The sequence below is a fragment of the Staurois parvus genome, unplaced genomic scaffold, assembly GCF_062004578.1.
Source record: "Staurois parvus isolate SC_StPar_1 unplaced genomic scaffold, SC_StPar_1.0 ptg000414l, whole genome shotgun sequence".
NCBI lineage: Eukaryota > Metazoa > Chordata > Amphibia > Anura > Ranidae > Staurois > Staurois parvus.
In genome coordinates this window covers 8105368-8121722 of record NW_028318210.1, presented here as the reverse complement: position 1 = coordinate 8121722, position 16355 = coordinate 8105368, and the positions used below count along the sequence as shown (strand labels likewise).

The window sequence follows — 16355 nt, the reverse complement described above, 5'->3', positions numbered from 1 at the left end:
TATATTGTTGTAGAACCACACCATGGTCCCCACATGTTGGTGCCATCTGTCTCAAGAGCTCAGTTTGAGAGTCCATAGTATGGGTGAGGTTGAACCATTCACAAGCTCCATTGCCCTGCGGGTGATAGGGAGTGAGATTTTCAATTACCACTGAGGCAACACAGCTCACACATGATGACTCGAAGTTCAGGTACTGGTCTGAGAGTATGCATTTGAGGAAGTCATATGGCTGAACTCAGTGGTGTATTTAGGTTTTGTGCTGCCCTAGGCAACACAAAAATTGTCTGCCCCCACAGACATGACCACACCCCCCCCATTCCCCCTCCCACAGAGAGAGCCTAACATTGACCAACAACACCCCTGCCCTCCATCTGGGCGAACCTTCCACTACCCCCCTCCCGGTGATAGAGAGGAAGACACCGATATTCACAGCTCCGGATAGCCCCAGGAATGAGTGTCAGGCTCTACATACATCATCAAGCAGCCTGCAGCCTCTCTCGGATCCCACCTGGTTCACATAGTGCACATGTCCCTTCTTCATCCCTTCTTCTTGGGGAAGGTGCTGCCCCTCTGAAAAATGCTGCCCTAGGCAAATGCCTTGTTTGCCTTGTGGTAAATACGCCCCTGGCTGAACTATATGCTCCCAGAACAATTTGTCTGTCTGGTCTTTAGTGGGGACTACCATTGCAAATTTGATGAAATGGTCCATGAAAACCAGCGCATAGCAATACCCTGAAGATGAGTTAGATATTGTAAGAAAGTCCATGGTGACCAGCTCAGAGGGCTGGGAGGTGACAATAGTCATGGGTGTTGCCTTTTCAGGAAGGGTCTTGAGCACAGCACAGTTTTCACACTCCTGGCAAGCATTTTGCACCCAATCTGCCAGCCGGGGGCAGAAGAAGTAACTCATGACTAGGTACTCAACCCAGTCTGCTCCAAAGTGTCCGCCTGCAATGTGTAGCACCTGACAGATTTGATGAATATGAGACTAGGAGACCACAATCCATAGAATGTCCCCTTGTTCGGTGGGGATGCGTGCCTAGTGGTACAGCAATTTGTCCCATGTCTTGAGTCAATCCTGTTGCCTCAGGATCACTCAGGTGGTGGTGGAAAGTTTTTGTTATTCACATGAGGATGGCCTGGGCCACCATGAAAGGAAGCGTTGCACCTTCATGAGATCTGGGTCCTTTTGTTGGATCAATGTCCATTCTTCTCGACTGTAAATCTCAGCACCTTTGTTTGAGGATTGGCAGCCTGCTCCTTGAGGGAGCATGAGGGGACAGACATAGGTAAAACAGGAGCCACCTCAATGTCCTCCTGGCCAAGTCCACATCCTCACCGGGGCTATCTCTCCCATCTGTATATACATGGAAGGACTTTGTGTGCATAGACCAATAATGGTGCCGCGGTCAACTGTTGCTTCAGAGTCTCAAAGGCCTGTTGCTGGGGGCTATGCTACTGGGTTTGAATGGAAGGCTATGATCTGCTTTTCTTCTGGGAAGCATGCCCACTCAGTAGTTGGGCAACAGGGGAGGCTATTTGTGTCAAACTCAGTATGAACCAATGGTAGTACCTCACCAGCTCCAAGAAGGAGCGAAACTCAGTTACAGTCTTTAGGGGGTGCCAGTCCCGCACAGTTTGGACCTTGGCCGGGTCTAGGGTGACTCCCCCAGCTTCTATGATGTGCCCCAGATACTGGATCTTCTGTCACATCAAGTGATCAATAGACCTTCCAACACACCCCAGCACCCCTTGTCATTACAAACATTCAGTGCTGGAGGTGCAGGAACTGCATTCCCTGCGTTCCCACTGAAAAAAAGCCATGTATAAAATTATCTTGAAACAGGTTGTTCACTTGTGAAGAATGCTCTCCTCTTCCTCTTTGACCAGTTTTAGAAACAAAACCATCTGAAATATTAAAGAGGAAAGTGTGAGTTCATTTATGAACACAGATGTGGGGTACAGAATTGGTTTGAAGCATGAACACAGATATTTTGGGAGATTAAAAAAGAGACTTTATTTGATACATTTGTATATATTTTGTATACATATTTTCTTTGGAACCGTATTTCGTATTTCATTTTATTTCTTTGTAACTATATTTGGGTAAAGATTGGCACAATAATGTCATGGTAATGTTGGTTAACTTAAAATTATGGAGAACCTTAAGTGTGGCCCCAGACACTTCCAGAGGGCCGCACAATAGAAGTGTGTTTTCATGCATTGAGGTGTTTTGCATTAAGTTGAGCAGCCTGGGCTATAACACACCTCATAGCCTGAACATTTCCTGCTACATTTTTTGCAACACATTACATTGTACGCTGAAGAGGAAGTTGGAGTCATCACTGGTGTCAGTGACCACATTAACACAACTTATTATTGGTGCAGTGGTAATACTATTAAATCAGTGTAGTAGTCCAGTAAAGTTAATTAACCAAAACCCTGACATTATGTTGATCAACACTGTATGGCGTGGCACAGATGATCACAATCAGGCGCATGCTTGATAGTAGTTTTGAGATGAAACGGAATATTCCAAGTTTTAGGTGTAGTATATACAGTACAGGATGACTTTCTAAGAAAGATGCTACATTCCTGAAAGGAAATTAGTGGGCTGGCTTGTTCATAGAGTCAGTTTACAATGACATTCCTATAGCATGAAGTTTGGGGGCTTGCTTTCTTAGGTATTGTGAGACAACTTTAATAAGGAAATATTTATTTATTACAGGTACTTATACAGTACCGTCAATTTATGCAGCGCTTTACATATATATTGTACATTATATTGTATTGTACACACGTGTGTGTGTGTGTGTGTGTGTGTGTGTGTGTGTGTGTGTGTGTGTGTGTGTGTGTGTGTGTGTGTGTGTGTGTGTGTGTGTGTGTGTGTGTGTGTGTGTGTGTGTGTGTGTGTGTGTGTGTGTGTGTGTGTGTGTGTGTGTGTGTGTGTGTGTTATATACGCTCCACTGTTATCTAACAAGGTGATGGAGCCTATAGGGAGCCAAGCTGAAGAAGACATTTTAGCGCTTGTCTTTCTAAGGATACCACAATGCTGACTTGCTGAACGGTGTATAGCAACTTTTGCATCAGAAGGTAAGTATTTTTAATCTGAACAGTTTGAAAAGAACGGGAAAGAAATATATATTTTATGTACCGTATTTTTTGCTCCATAAGACGCACCTAGGTTTTAGAGGCAAAAAACAAGAAAAAAAAAATTCTGAACCAATGGACTGCGGACACAGTACAGGAGATGACCAGAGACTGCGGACACAGTACAGGGGATGACCAGAGACTGTGGACACAGTACAGGGGATGACTAGAGACTGCGGACACAGTACAGGGGATGACCAGAGACTGCGGACACAGTACAGGGAATGACCAGAGACTGCAGACAGTACAGGAGATGACCAGAGACTGCAGACAGTACAGGAGATGACCAGAGACTGCGGACACAGTACAGGGGATGACCAGAGACTGTAGACAGTGCAGGGGATGACCAGAGACTGCAGACAGTGCAGGGAATGACCAGAGACTGCAGACAGTGCAGGGAATGACCAGAGACTGCAGACAGTGCAGGGAATGACCAGAGACTGCAGACAGTGCAGGGAATGACCAGAGACTGCTGACCTTTGGGGAGGGAGGGGGAGCGGGTACCTGAATTTGACAGCTACCCGCTCCCACTTCCGCGTTGTCCTTACCTCTTCTTCCCGGGCCGGCTTCTGTGACAGCCGGGTGCCCACTGCGCATGCGTGAGAAGCGCTGCGCTTTGTGAATGTCCCGGCGCCTTCTGGGACCTGTCATGTGTCCCAGAAGACACCGGATCATTCACAAAGCGCAGCACATGCGCAGTGGGCACCCGGCTGTCACAGAAGCCAGCGCGGGAAGACTGTGCAGCGCTGGAGCGAGGAACAGGTAAGGCCCTGCAGGAGAGAACAGCTGAGCGGCCGACCCGGTATTCTGACATGGTGGCCGCAAAAATACCGGACCGGCCGCTTTATATTCGCTCCATAAGACGCACTGACATTTCCCCCCCTTTTTTGGGGGGAAAAAAGTGCGTCTTATGGAGCGAAAAATACGGTAATTGAAAATGAACGACAGATTGCAAAAGATAGCAGGACCAACCCCAAAAAATTCTTCAAAAAGGCCAGTCTGAGCATGTAGGCCCTTTACAAAATAATCTAGAGTGGGTAACTGGGGACAAAGAGAAGGCAAATGTATTTAATACCTTCTTCAGCTCTATGTATACAAAGGAGCATGGGGGAGCTCTTGTCCATAATGGGCACGGTATTGACACAGCCCCAGATGATCCACATTGGTTCACAATTGATATGATCCAAAAATATTTAGACAGTATAAAGGTGAATAAAGCACTTGGACCAGATGGCATACACCCATGGGTCCTTAAAGAACTGAGCTCTGTAATTGCAAAGCCATTGTTTCTCATTTTTAGGGACTCTTTAATGACTGGCATAGTACCACTGGATTGGCGTAACGGGCTTGGAAAAATCTGCATGTAAATAGATAGAAAACTAAAAGATCGTTTTCAAAGAGTAGTGGTTAATGATTCATACTCTGAATGGTCTAGGGTCATCAGTGGTGTACCCCAAGGATCAGTGTTGAAACCCTAACTTTTTAATATATTTATAAACAATATAGGGTCTGGGATTAAAAATTCCATTTCAGTTTTTGCAGATGACACCAAGCTGTTCAGTGGAATAACGTCCATACAGGATGTCTCCAATTTACAAGCCGACCTTAATGCTCTGTTTAATTTGGCAACTATGTGACAAATAAGGTTTAATGTTGATAAATGTAAGGTTATGCACTTGGGGGCTAAGAATATGCATGCATCATACATACTAGGGGGGGTACAAGTGGGGGAATCAATGGTGAAGGATCTGGGGGTTCTGGTAGATCACAAGCTTAATAATGGCATGCAATGCCAAGCTGCAGTTTCTAAAGGGAGCAAAACCCTCTCTTGTATTAAAAGAGATATAGACTCCAGAGAGAGAGATATCATATTACCCCGGTACAAATCATTAGTAAGACCTCATCTGGAATATGCAGTTCAGTTTTGGGCACCAATTCACAAAAAGAACATTGGGGAACTGGAGAAAGTGCAGAGGAACTGAATTTATTCTCTCTTGAGAAGAGGAGATTAAGGGGGGATATGATCAACATGTATAAATATATCAGTGGTTCATATAGTGAACTTGGTGTAGAGCTATTCACCCTGAGGTCATCACAGAGGACAAGGGGGCACTCTTTACGTCTGGAGGAAAATAAATTTAATCTCCAAACACGGAAAGGTTTCTTCACAGTAAGAGCTGTGAAAATGTGGAATAGACTCCCTCAAAAGTTGGTTCTGGTCAGCTCAGTGGATTGCTTCAAAAAAGGTCTGGATTCTTTCTTAGATACACAGAATATAACTGGATACTAACATTTATAGGTAAAGTTGATCCAGGGAATATCTGATTGCCTCTCAGGGGATCAGGAAGGAATTTTCTTCCCAGCAGGAGGAAATTGGATCATACTTTGCTGGGTTTTTTTGCCTTCCTCTGGATCAACTGTGGGTGTAGGATTATAACTTTTTTTTTTTGTTATGGTTGAACTGGATGGACTTTTGTCTTTTTTTCAGCCAGACTATGTAATGTCTAAAAATAAACATCATTTACTGTAAGGGGGTGGGTGACAAGGCTAATAAAGCTAAATTATTAATAATTAAGAAAAGTCCAAACTGGAAAAAAATAGCTTAACATTTCTTCATTTACAGACAATGCTGATGTGTTTTTACCTAAACTCCTCATGCACACTTGACATTTTTACAGCTGCTGTTTTTGGCTTTTGGCGTGTTTTTTCTACAGTCAGTAAACTCCCCAGCATGTTATCCTATGTGTCCATGCACACATAGGCTTTAATCAGCGTTTTTTTGGCAGGAGAGTTTTTTGGCTGGGAAAACACCCCAGAACTAATGGGTTTCTAGAGGAGATTTAGTAGCTGTAAAAACGGTCTAATGTTGGTAAACGCGGTAAAACATGGCAAATCGGCATTTTTGGGAGCCAAATTTTTTAAAATTTATTCTTAGATAAAAAATGCAAACGTGGAAAAACACGGCTAAACGCTTATGCAAATACGCTAAAAGAAAGGGGAAAAACTTACGTTTTTAACGTAACTTTATACAGCTAATGCTACTGGCGTTTTTAAAACGCCAGTGTGCATGAGGACAAAGGAATCCCTGTGAATGCTTTGTTTTCATTACATACCCTCAGAGCTAACATCTGTCCTTCATTTGAAGGAACTGTCCAAATCTCTCTTTCCTACTCACTGTTCGTGTTATTGGTGTAACGAGGTATAGACCACTATAAAAATTGCACGGTATAAGTACCAAACATCTAATACTACATGAAACCATTCAATTGACTATAAATGATTGCATTTGTTATATTAAAAAGTCAGTATAAAGGAAATGAGATGGCAGAAGCGAGCACTTGTAGGTTTAACCACATATTTTTTGAGCATTTAAGTAGAACTTAAAGTGGAAAGCTGTAAAAAACAGTGGGCAAGCAGGCTTTTCTAACAGAAGAGACATGCAATGTCTCCTCTGCAATAAAATGCCCCTACCTGCCTACTTGCTGTCTTCTCCAGCGCTGTAAATTGAGCTGCACATGTGCAACTCACCTTACAGCGCCAGGCTGGTCTCTGAGTGCTGAGATGACTGGTTCCTGCACATGTGTAGGAGTGACTTCACCCCGCGCTGGCCGATAAAGAGGCTCAAAGTCCAGCAATCAGAAGAAGATGCCTGTGCCAGCGAGGGAGCATATTATCCCTTTAATTCCACTTTAAAGCCTAGGTTTAGTTAAAAAGAAAATCAGCACAAGGAATGTCGCTTACTGTCAGTGTGATGTGTTTCTTGTGCTCCTGTCTCCTGGTTTAGTAGAAATCTGCCTCCTTTGCATACCTCCCAACCATCTTAGAATGTGCGGGACTGTCGCAGGTGTTCACTCAAATCCCAGCATCCCGCTGATCCAGGCTGAGACCCAAGAACCCAGTGCTGGAACTTGTTCCACTAATCCCCCTGCTCCAATCCTTGGCCCCCAGAGCTCCGATCCTCCTGCAGTACTGTCAGCTCTCCTCTTGTCCCTCGCACTGACTGCGCTGCAGGGGCATCGACCCCCATAATTGCACCCAGTGGCTCCCTTCTCCACCGGTCTAACTACCACTATCCCCTGGACCCCCACTGCTGAGCCAACCCCCTCCCCCTTTCTCGAAGCACTGCTGGCATCCCTGACACACCTATGCTGTAAACACAATGCTGAAAAATGCTTCCCTGCCATGTTAACATTGAAATGACATCACAGCACTTCTTGTTAGAATGGAGGTTCAGGAAGGGTTAAAGTAGATCTCTCCTTGCTGCAGTAGATCACTGCTATGTTGATCTGTTGCTGGCTGAAAGGGGCGTGCTTTGTAAACTATTCTGCGTCCCGTGTCAGGGTTGTGCTATATAAACTATTCCGTGTCCTGTGTCAGGGATGCGCTATGTAAACTATTCTGTGTCCCGTGTCATGGGCGCGCTATCTAAACTATTCTGCGTCCCGTGTCAGGGGTGCGGTATGTAAACTATTCTGCGGCCTGTGTCAGGGGCGTGCTTTGTAAACTATTCTGCATCCCGTGTCAGGGGCACGGTATGTAAACTATTCTGCGGCCCGTGTCAGGGGCGCGCTATGTAAACTATTCTGCGTCCCGTGTCACGGGTGTGCTTTGTAAACTATTCTGCGTCCCGTGTCAGGGGAGCGCTATGTAAACTATTCTGCGTCCCGTGTCAGGGGCGAGCTATGTAAACTATTCTGCGTCCTGTGTCAGGGGCGCGCTATGTAAACTATTCTGTGTCCCGTGTCAGGGGCGCGCTATGTAAACTATTCTGTGTCCCATGTCAGGGGCGCGGTATCTAAACTATTCTGCGTCCCGTGTCAGGGGAGCGCTATGTAAACTATTCTGCGTCCCGTGTCAGGGGAACGCTATGTAAATTATTCTGCGTCCCGTGTCAGCGGCGCGCTATGTAAACTATTCTGCGTCCCGTGTCAGGGGCGCGCTATGTAATCTATTCTACGTCCCGTGTCAGGGGCGTGCTATGTAAACTATTCTACGTCCCGTGTCCGGCGTGCGCTATGTAAACTATTCTGCGTCCCGTGTCCGGCGTGCGCTATGTAAACTATTCTGTGTCCCGTGTCAGGGTTGCGCTATGTAAACTATTCTGTGTCCCGTGTCCGGCGTGCGCTATGTAAACTATTCTGCGTCCCGTGTCCGGCGTGCGCTATGTAAACTATTCTGCGTCCCGTGTCAGGGTTGCGCTATGTAAACTATTCTGCGTCCCGTGTCTGGCGTATGCTATGTAAACTATTCTGCGTCCCGTGTCTGGCGTATGCTATGTAAACTATTCTGCGTCCCGTGTCTGGCGTATGCTATGTAAACTATTCTGCGTCCCGTGTATGGCGTATGCTATGTAAACTATTCTGCGTCCCGTGTCTGGCGTATGCTATGTAAACTATTCTGCGTCCCGTGTCTGGCGTATGCTATGTAAACTATTCTGCGTCCCGTGTCTGGCGTATGCTATGTAAACTATTCTGCGTCCCGGGTCTGGCGTATGCTATGTAAACTATTCTGCGTCCCGTGTCTGGCGTATGCTATGTAAACTATTCTGCGTCCCGTGTCTGGCGTATGCTATGTAAACTATTCTGTGGCCCGTGTCAGGGGCGCGCTACGTAAACTATTCTGCGTCCCATGTCAGGGGCGCGCTACGTAAACTATTCCGTGGCCCGTGTTAGGGGCGCGCTACGTAAACTATTCCGTGTCAGGGGCGCGCTACGTAAACTATTCCGTGTCCCGTGTCAGGGGCGCGCTACGTAAACTATTCCGTGTCCCGTGTCAGTGGCGCGCTATGTAAACTATTCCGTGTCCCGTGTCAGGGGCGCGCTACGTAAACTATTCCGGGCGCGCTATGTAGCCTACATACTTTGTACTGAGAGGTCAGGAAGTTGGGAGGCGGATGTACCCTGCATCTCTATGTACTCAGTGATATCCACAGACATCCTCCATGTACACATTATTGGGAACGGTTCTCTCTTATCGATTAGATCATGAATTCTGATTGGTATTTCGGAGTCCATCCCCCTCCCCTCAACCCCACGGGACCACGTGTCAGCACTATCTCCACTTCGACAGAAAACAGAGCGGCCCCACCCCCACCACCTCGCAGTCATGGGCGGAGCCCACTTAGCGGGCACATGACCTCCTCCCAGCCAATGCGGCGCTCCTTGCCCTCCTCCACGCGAGGTGTCGGCTGCTGTCAGCGCAGTGTATTGGGGCGCGGAGAAGGTGTGGCGCAGAGCCGTGTGAGGGGAGCGGGAAAAGTGAGCCCCGTTGGGAAAGGTACACTCCACCCTCCCACAGCAGGCATGCCAGTCATTCCAATGCATGTCAAAGAGCCCGTGCTACCTCCATTATTAACACCAGTTTGGGTTCGCCCGTTAGCTGCTACCGTATGACACCGTCCTATCTACGGAACGGGAGAATGAAGGTGTGGGGGCACGTGACGCCATCAGCCTATCCCCGGTTTTCTAGCATTGTGCTTTTGGCGCCGTATGTTCCCCGTCTGATTGGACGGAGCGGTTTGGGGGCATTTTGAGGCTCCGCAGGCGAAACTGTTCACTGTAATAATTATACTGTGACGCCGGGACCGTGTCCTATCGTCTGCTGATCCCGCCTTCTATAAAGAGCGGGTCTTCTACGTATTAGAATGACTAAGTGTCAGCGGGCGAGAAATGGCGGACGAGGGAACGTGCTGAGCCGAGTGTGGAGGGGAGAACACGTGACCGCCAGCACGTGACACGCAGGCGCGAGCTCAGGGTGTGTTAAGAGCTTCGAGGATGACATTGCCATCGCCGAATACATGGACCGTGTATGGGGGAGAGGGGACAGCTGTATGCCGGGGTAATCATTACAGGGACGAGGGATGGGAGAATTATTGGGAGATCATCACACACAGGGATGGATGGGAATATCTGTTCTGTCTGGGGGGGTGGCTTTGACTGCAGAGCTTACCATCTAATTTATCAGTGGGCGCTGTCAGCTGATCATGGGACATTCATGTATTTCAGGTCATTTATAGAATTATTACAGGGCATCTATATATTTATTATAAGGTATACATATACTATCACAAAATACATTTATAGAATTTTTACAGGGCATCTATATATTTATTACAGGGAATACATATAGTATTACAAAACACATTTATAGAATTACAGGGCATCTATATATTTATTACAAGGTGTACATACACTATCACAAAATACATTCATAGAATTATTACAGGGCATCTATATATTTTATTACAGGGTATACATATAGTATTTCAAAACACATTTCTAGAATGATTATAGGATATATGTATATATATATCACTGGGCATTTATTATACAGGATTTATAAAGCACCAACAGTTTGCGCAGCGCTTTACAATAATATAAGGGAGACAGTACAATTACAATACATTTCAGTACAGAAGGAATAGGGGGTCCCGCCTCCTGGCGCTTACAATCTAAAGGAAGGGGGAGGTGGTACAAAAGGTGATAGCTGCGGGGGAAGATCTGGTGGAGATGATTCAAGTACAGTTCTTAGGTGGAGGTGGGGTAGGCTTCCCTGAAGTGAGTTTTCAAAGACATTTACAATTCTGACAGTACACACATTAAGGTCTTAGACAAAATATGGAAACGCTACATTATTTGTAGGTGTGAAAGTGACAGCATGTTTTGCATTGAAAGCGGAAGTGATATAAGATTCTTTTGCTTCTGCTGTGTGATAAGACACCTACCTAACAGGTGGGAAGCCTTGCTTTTGTCATTTACTACATGCGCTGCTAGTAATACAGAGTCATGTCAGAGCTTATTGAGCTTCAAAGAGGGCAAATTGTTGAATTCAAGTGGCAGAAAGCAGGATTTTTTAGCACACCACATCAGACCTTAGCGCATTCTGGTGGTTTGCAAAGCGGGGAGGCAGCTGATGACATCACTCACAGACAAGGGGCCACTTTCAGTCAACAACCCAGGGTTTGGTGGAGGTGTGGCCAGTTAACAGATTACTGAAGTTACAGGCAATGCCGTCCATGTCATCTTGTATTATTATTATACAGGATTTATATAGCGCCAACAGTTTCTGCAGCGCTTTACAATATAAGGGAGACAGTACAATCACAATACGTTTCAGTACAGAAGGAATAGGAGGGCCCTGCTCATGGAGGTATGGTCTCATTTACTGTGGCTGAACACTGTGAATGGGCCTTTTGTTTGTGGTTTGAGCTGCCAGGTGCTGCATGCATGCAGCTCATGTAGTTGTATGGGGACACAGCAGCTGTATAGGCACAGCTGGTTGTCCTAATTTGTAGATGTACCAGGTCACTCGCCCACCCCTGCACATATGTCAGAGTAAGATGAGCAGATGTATCAATGCAACCACTGTGTCCCCATACACTTACATGGGTAGCCTGCACGCAGCGCCTGGCAGCTCAAGCCACATAAACAAGCGGTCCATTTAGTGCCTCTGCATCTGTGTGAATCAGGCCTACTTTAATTATGTTCAATTTGCAACAATGAAAATACATCCTGCATATCAGATATTTACATTACGATTCATAATAGTAGCAAAATTACAGTTATGAAGTAGCAACAAAAATAATTTTATGGTTGGGGTCACCACAACATGAGGAACTGTATTTAAAGGGTCACGGCATTAGGAAGATTGAGAACCACTGATCTAGTGTAACTTCGTGTACTTGTTATGTGACAGCTGCCAGTTGTTCTATGACTAGATGTTGTTTTTTCAGAGTTTGTTGATCAGAGCTGTTGTCTTCATACCTGGTCTGGTCCCATTGTGGAAAGTTTTTCTTTTCCTAAAGGTGGGTACAATTTTTTAGTATGTATTTATTCTGTATTTAGTGTTTAACAAATGGTGCTAAGTAGACCACCCCACCTCCAGATTTCCCCTGCGATGGCATGTGGGGGATCTCATCCCCCTTAGGCGCTGCCACTTTTGAAATTGGAGGGCTGTTCCTGCATTTCTAGGTCATAATTTACAGAAATCTGTAAAATTTACAGAAGTCCTGTCTGCCACTGCGAAAGATGGCTTGCAATTCTTAAAGTGGAAATCAGGGAACATTTTTTTTTTGGGGGGGCCTGTGCAGTGGGGCTGTGCTGGCACTGCATGGGTCAAAGGCTTTTTTTGTTCCAGGGGAGAGGACTCCGAAGATATACTTACCTGACCTGCCGATCCTAACACCCCCCCCCCCCCCCTTGGTGTCCAGCGGTTTTGTAAATTAAATGGGCAGTTCCTTAAGTCAGCGCGCTCAATGCACGCTCTACAGACAAGAACAGTCCACCAGGGAGTGCGGTTTTGTGTAGGATGGGTGGGTTGGGTGAGTATGAGCTTAGTTTTCACTCCTAGAAAACACGAGCAGCCGATGCATGCAGTGGGGGCACAGTGCAGTGGTCACGTGGCTCTTCCTCTAGCTCTCTAAACCTGTAGCGTGGTACATTATAGAGAGCTGGAGGAAGAGCCTGTAAGAGGTTGCCATTGTCCATCATACTGCCCCAAACTACATCACCGACCTAATATCCAAGTACCATCCAACACGCACTCTCCGCTTCTCACAAGACCTCCTTCTCTCTAGTTCCCTAGTCTCCTCCTCCCATGCCCGCCTCCAGGACTTCTCCAGGGCATCACCCATCCTCTGGAACTCCCTACCCAATCCATCAGACTATCACCTACTCTCCTCTCCTTTAGGCGCACCCTGAAAACCCATCTCTTCAGGGAAGCCTACCACACCCCCTGCTAATTCCCAACCTCCTCCACTCTTCCTACCACTCCATCCCCCACAGCTATTTTATCCTGTACCACTATCCCCTCCCTCCTAGATTGTAAGCTCCAAGGAGCAGGGCCCTCGAACCCCTCGTGTATCACATTGTATTGGTATTGTTCTGTCACATGTTCTGTCTCCCATTGTAATGTACAGCGCTGAGCGAACTGTTGGTGCTTTATAAATACTGTATAATAAAAAAACAATAATTGTATCCACCAATCATGGGTGCAATGCTTTGCAGACACCTGTGAAAAAATAATAAATGCACATTTTTTCCTGCATGTTTTTATTATTTTTTCACGGCGGACTCAGCCTTTAAAACCTTTCCTACATGAGACGATTACATCCGTGCCCTCTGCAGAGCTGTGTGTTGCCAGCATGGGGCTGCACAGGTGAGTTCATGGCACCCCCCCACAATGTCATATTGTGGCTGGCTGTGCAGCTGATGTGCCCCAAAAGATGTGAATGGCAGTCTGCATAGGACTGTACACAACACGTGTATCTCCACGCCAATAACACACGGCCTCGCGTGTAATCATCGTGTGAAATCAGGCCTTGGTAGGAATTTTAGGAATCCTCCTGTCCAGCTCACGATTTGTTCTGTAATGTATCCTTTTCTGTCATTTCAGCCTACATTGTAGATGTCCCCAGAATATATCCTAGATGATGGGGTTCAATAGTGTCCCTTGTGTGAAGGTGTGAAATCCGGCACCTACTTATTATTTGTTTACAATGACAGCAGTGGTGTGTGTTGTGGGCTCACCCTCCCCGGGGTGCCCGGGGCTAAAAAATGAATTAATTTGCTGAGATGGGGTTCGCTCCGGATTGTTCGGTAAGCTCCGCCCCTCCCGCTCCTAGACTTGTGTGCAGCACGTGACTGGAGCCGCGCGCTCTTCCTGCTGGCGATGCCAGGTAAGTGACGTCAGCCGGAGGGGCTCTGCGCCTGCGCAGTCGGTGTCTCCCGTGTGGTTGGAAGAACGGCGGAGCTTTTTTTTTCTTTGGATTAAAGCTAAAAAAAAAGAAAAAAATAACAAACAAACCCCGAAGACACGTGTAGAGTAGAGCGGCCGGATGGGACGCGTCCCCTGCACTCGGGGCTTGTCGGCGGTGCTTGTGTGCTGCTTGGAGGGAAAGGTCAGCTGTATGCACAGCCAGCAGCGAGCAGTGTAAGTGGCAGTCCGGATGGTGGGAAAGTGTGCCTGTGCCGTGCACGCCGCGCTGGCCCCTGTAGGAAGGCGGATGGGGGCCCTGCTGCCAATGTGTGTGTCGGTTGGGTAGACGAGGATGGGATCGGTGACTGGCGGTGTGCGGTGCCGGGAGCTGCTTGTCAGAAGTGTTAGGGAGGGACTGCCTGTGACCGGGAGCCATAGAAAACACAAAGGCCGACCAGAGCTCTGCATGGGGAGACGTGCCACATCCCAGTAGCCGCAATGAACGACTCTGCTGATTAAAGCACAACTCTAGTGGACTGAAAGCCAGATCCTCCCTCTGCTGCCCACCCAGACCACATCTGTCATAGATTGCAGTTCACAAGTCTGGAGGTGTCATGGCTGCTTCACTTTTCTTTTTGTAGTCTCCTGACCGTTAAATGTGGGGTGACAACGCTCACTCACTGTACTGTTTTGGAGGAGCAGCGTTGTCACCCTAAAATTAGCTTCCCCTTTTCTCATTCACATAACATAGGCCGCCCCTTTTTAACACCAAGGAACCCTTAAGTGATTAGAACTTTTTTTTTTTTGTTCAAAAAAAAAAAAGCCTCTCAACCTGCTGTGATATTGCAGAGAGGTCCCTTCCTCTTTAGTGATGTCCTACCAGTCCTGTCCGCTCCTTTTTCTTCCACGTGCTAACGGAGCCCCCATTATTATACAGGATTTATATAGCACCAACAGTTTGCGCAACATTTTACAATATAAGGGAGACCGTACAATTACAATACAATTCAGTAAAGAAGGAATATGAGGGCCCTGCTCATGGAGCTTACAATCTAAAGGAAGGGGAGGTGATAGCATGCATGCGCACTCCGAAGTTGGGCTGTTTTTGTCTGTAGACACACACAGCACCGACAAGCCACGCCTCCACTCCCTTCTCACAAGGAGTTTGACTGACAGTGGCAGGAGCCTATGGCATGTGCCTCCTGTGACTATGGGAAGAGAGGTGAACAGTGCTGCAGCCTGGATGGCACTGGAGGGGTGAGAGGAGTCAGGTAAGTGGAAGGGAGGGGATAGGACAGCTAATCGAGTGGGGTTTTTTACAGTCAATGCAAGGAATGCACTGAGGTAAAAAGAAAACAGTTTGAGTTTAGAACCACTTTAAAATTGTTTTCTGGTCTCAGAAAACTCCTGATAATTACTGTGGTGTACATTTGATAAATGGAAATAACCCACCTTAATAATTATTGCCAACTTATCTCCTCTGTGGAGTAGTTTCTGAAGGTGCGATGAGAAGCAGAGAAGATATTCTCCACTTCTCATCACAGCACAGTGAGAAGCAGCCAAATGCGAACATCCAGTTTAATAAGGTGCCTTAAAAGCTCCTGACTGGTCATTTGTGAAAATATCTCCTCTGAAGAGTGACAAGAGAAACTGCTGTAATTTGAAGAGGAAGCTGAGGAATTATGTTCTTTGCTTGCGATACTGCTGCTACCAGTCCAAGTACAAAACATTATAGTCCAGTGGTGGGCAGCACACTCAGATAGGAGCTAAGCTTGTCTGGGTGCACTCAAAGCAAGTACATACAAACTGGAGTGGAAGAGGCACTCGTGGGACATGCATTCAAGCAACATAGACTTATTAAAGCATTGGCCAATAAACATGTTTATGTTTTAATGCAAGACGTGCAAGTGCCCCTTCCACTGGAAAATATATTGTGTACATGTGTTTCCAAGGTCCCCTAATTATGTTTATGGTATGTTTTGTTTTCTTAATCTTACATTGCAGGACACAGGGGCATTCATACTCATGACCACTTGGGTTATATTGCCACTTGTAGGTGAATGGACAACCTGCCCAGACATAACCCCTTGCATCTCATCAGAGCCTCAGGTTTTAGCTAGTGTCTTTAAGCACTGGATGTGCCTCTAGATATCTTTATAATGATATTCCTTTTATTGGTTTAGTTCTACTGTCCATAGCAACTGATCCACATGAAGCCATCCTTTACCCCATCAGGAGTGTTAGAACAGGTCGGGACATTGGGTCAAGAAGGACTGTACCCAGAACCTGCTTTGAAGAACATGGACAGAATGTAAATCCTGCTGGTCGGCACTGGATCCTGGGGTCAGTGATCTCTAGGGTACAGTATATCTGGTGAACTCGCTGCCAAGGTGCAATACAGGTCCAGGGTAGTGATCCCCCTGGAGGGAAGGCTAGTCCCTGAAGGCCCTGCAGGGTGCACCTGTTGTGATGGGGGAAAATTGGGCCTGCTGCCCCTGCAACCTTGGAC

General features: G+C 46.6%; 1 protein-coding gene across 5 annotated transcripts in view; it reads left to right on the top strand.

Annotated features, from left to right (window-relative positions):
• Positions 1–9331: 9331 nt before the first annotated feature.
• The window catches only part of MGA (MAX dimerization protein MGA), a 161336-nt gene continuing 154312 nt past the window's right edge, over positions 9332–16355 (top strand). For 4 of the 5 annotated variants that reach the window (XM_089686916.1, XM_089686913.1, XM_089686918.1 and 1 more), the window contains exon 1: positions 13878–14080. The gene's annotated coding sequence lies outside the window, so the exon portion shown is untranslated. Of the gene's footprint in view, positions 9428–13877; positions 14081–16355 lie in introns of those variants that run through there. The other variant, XM_089686914.1, reaches the window with a different exon arrangement.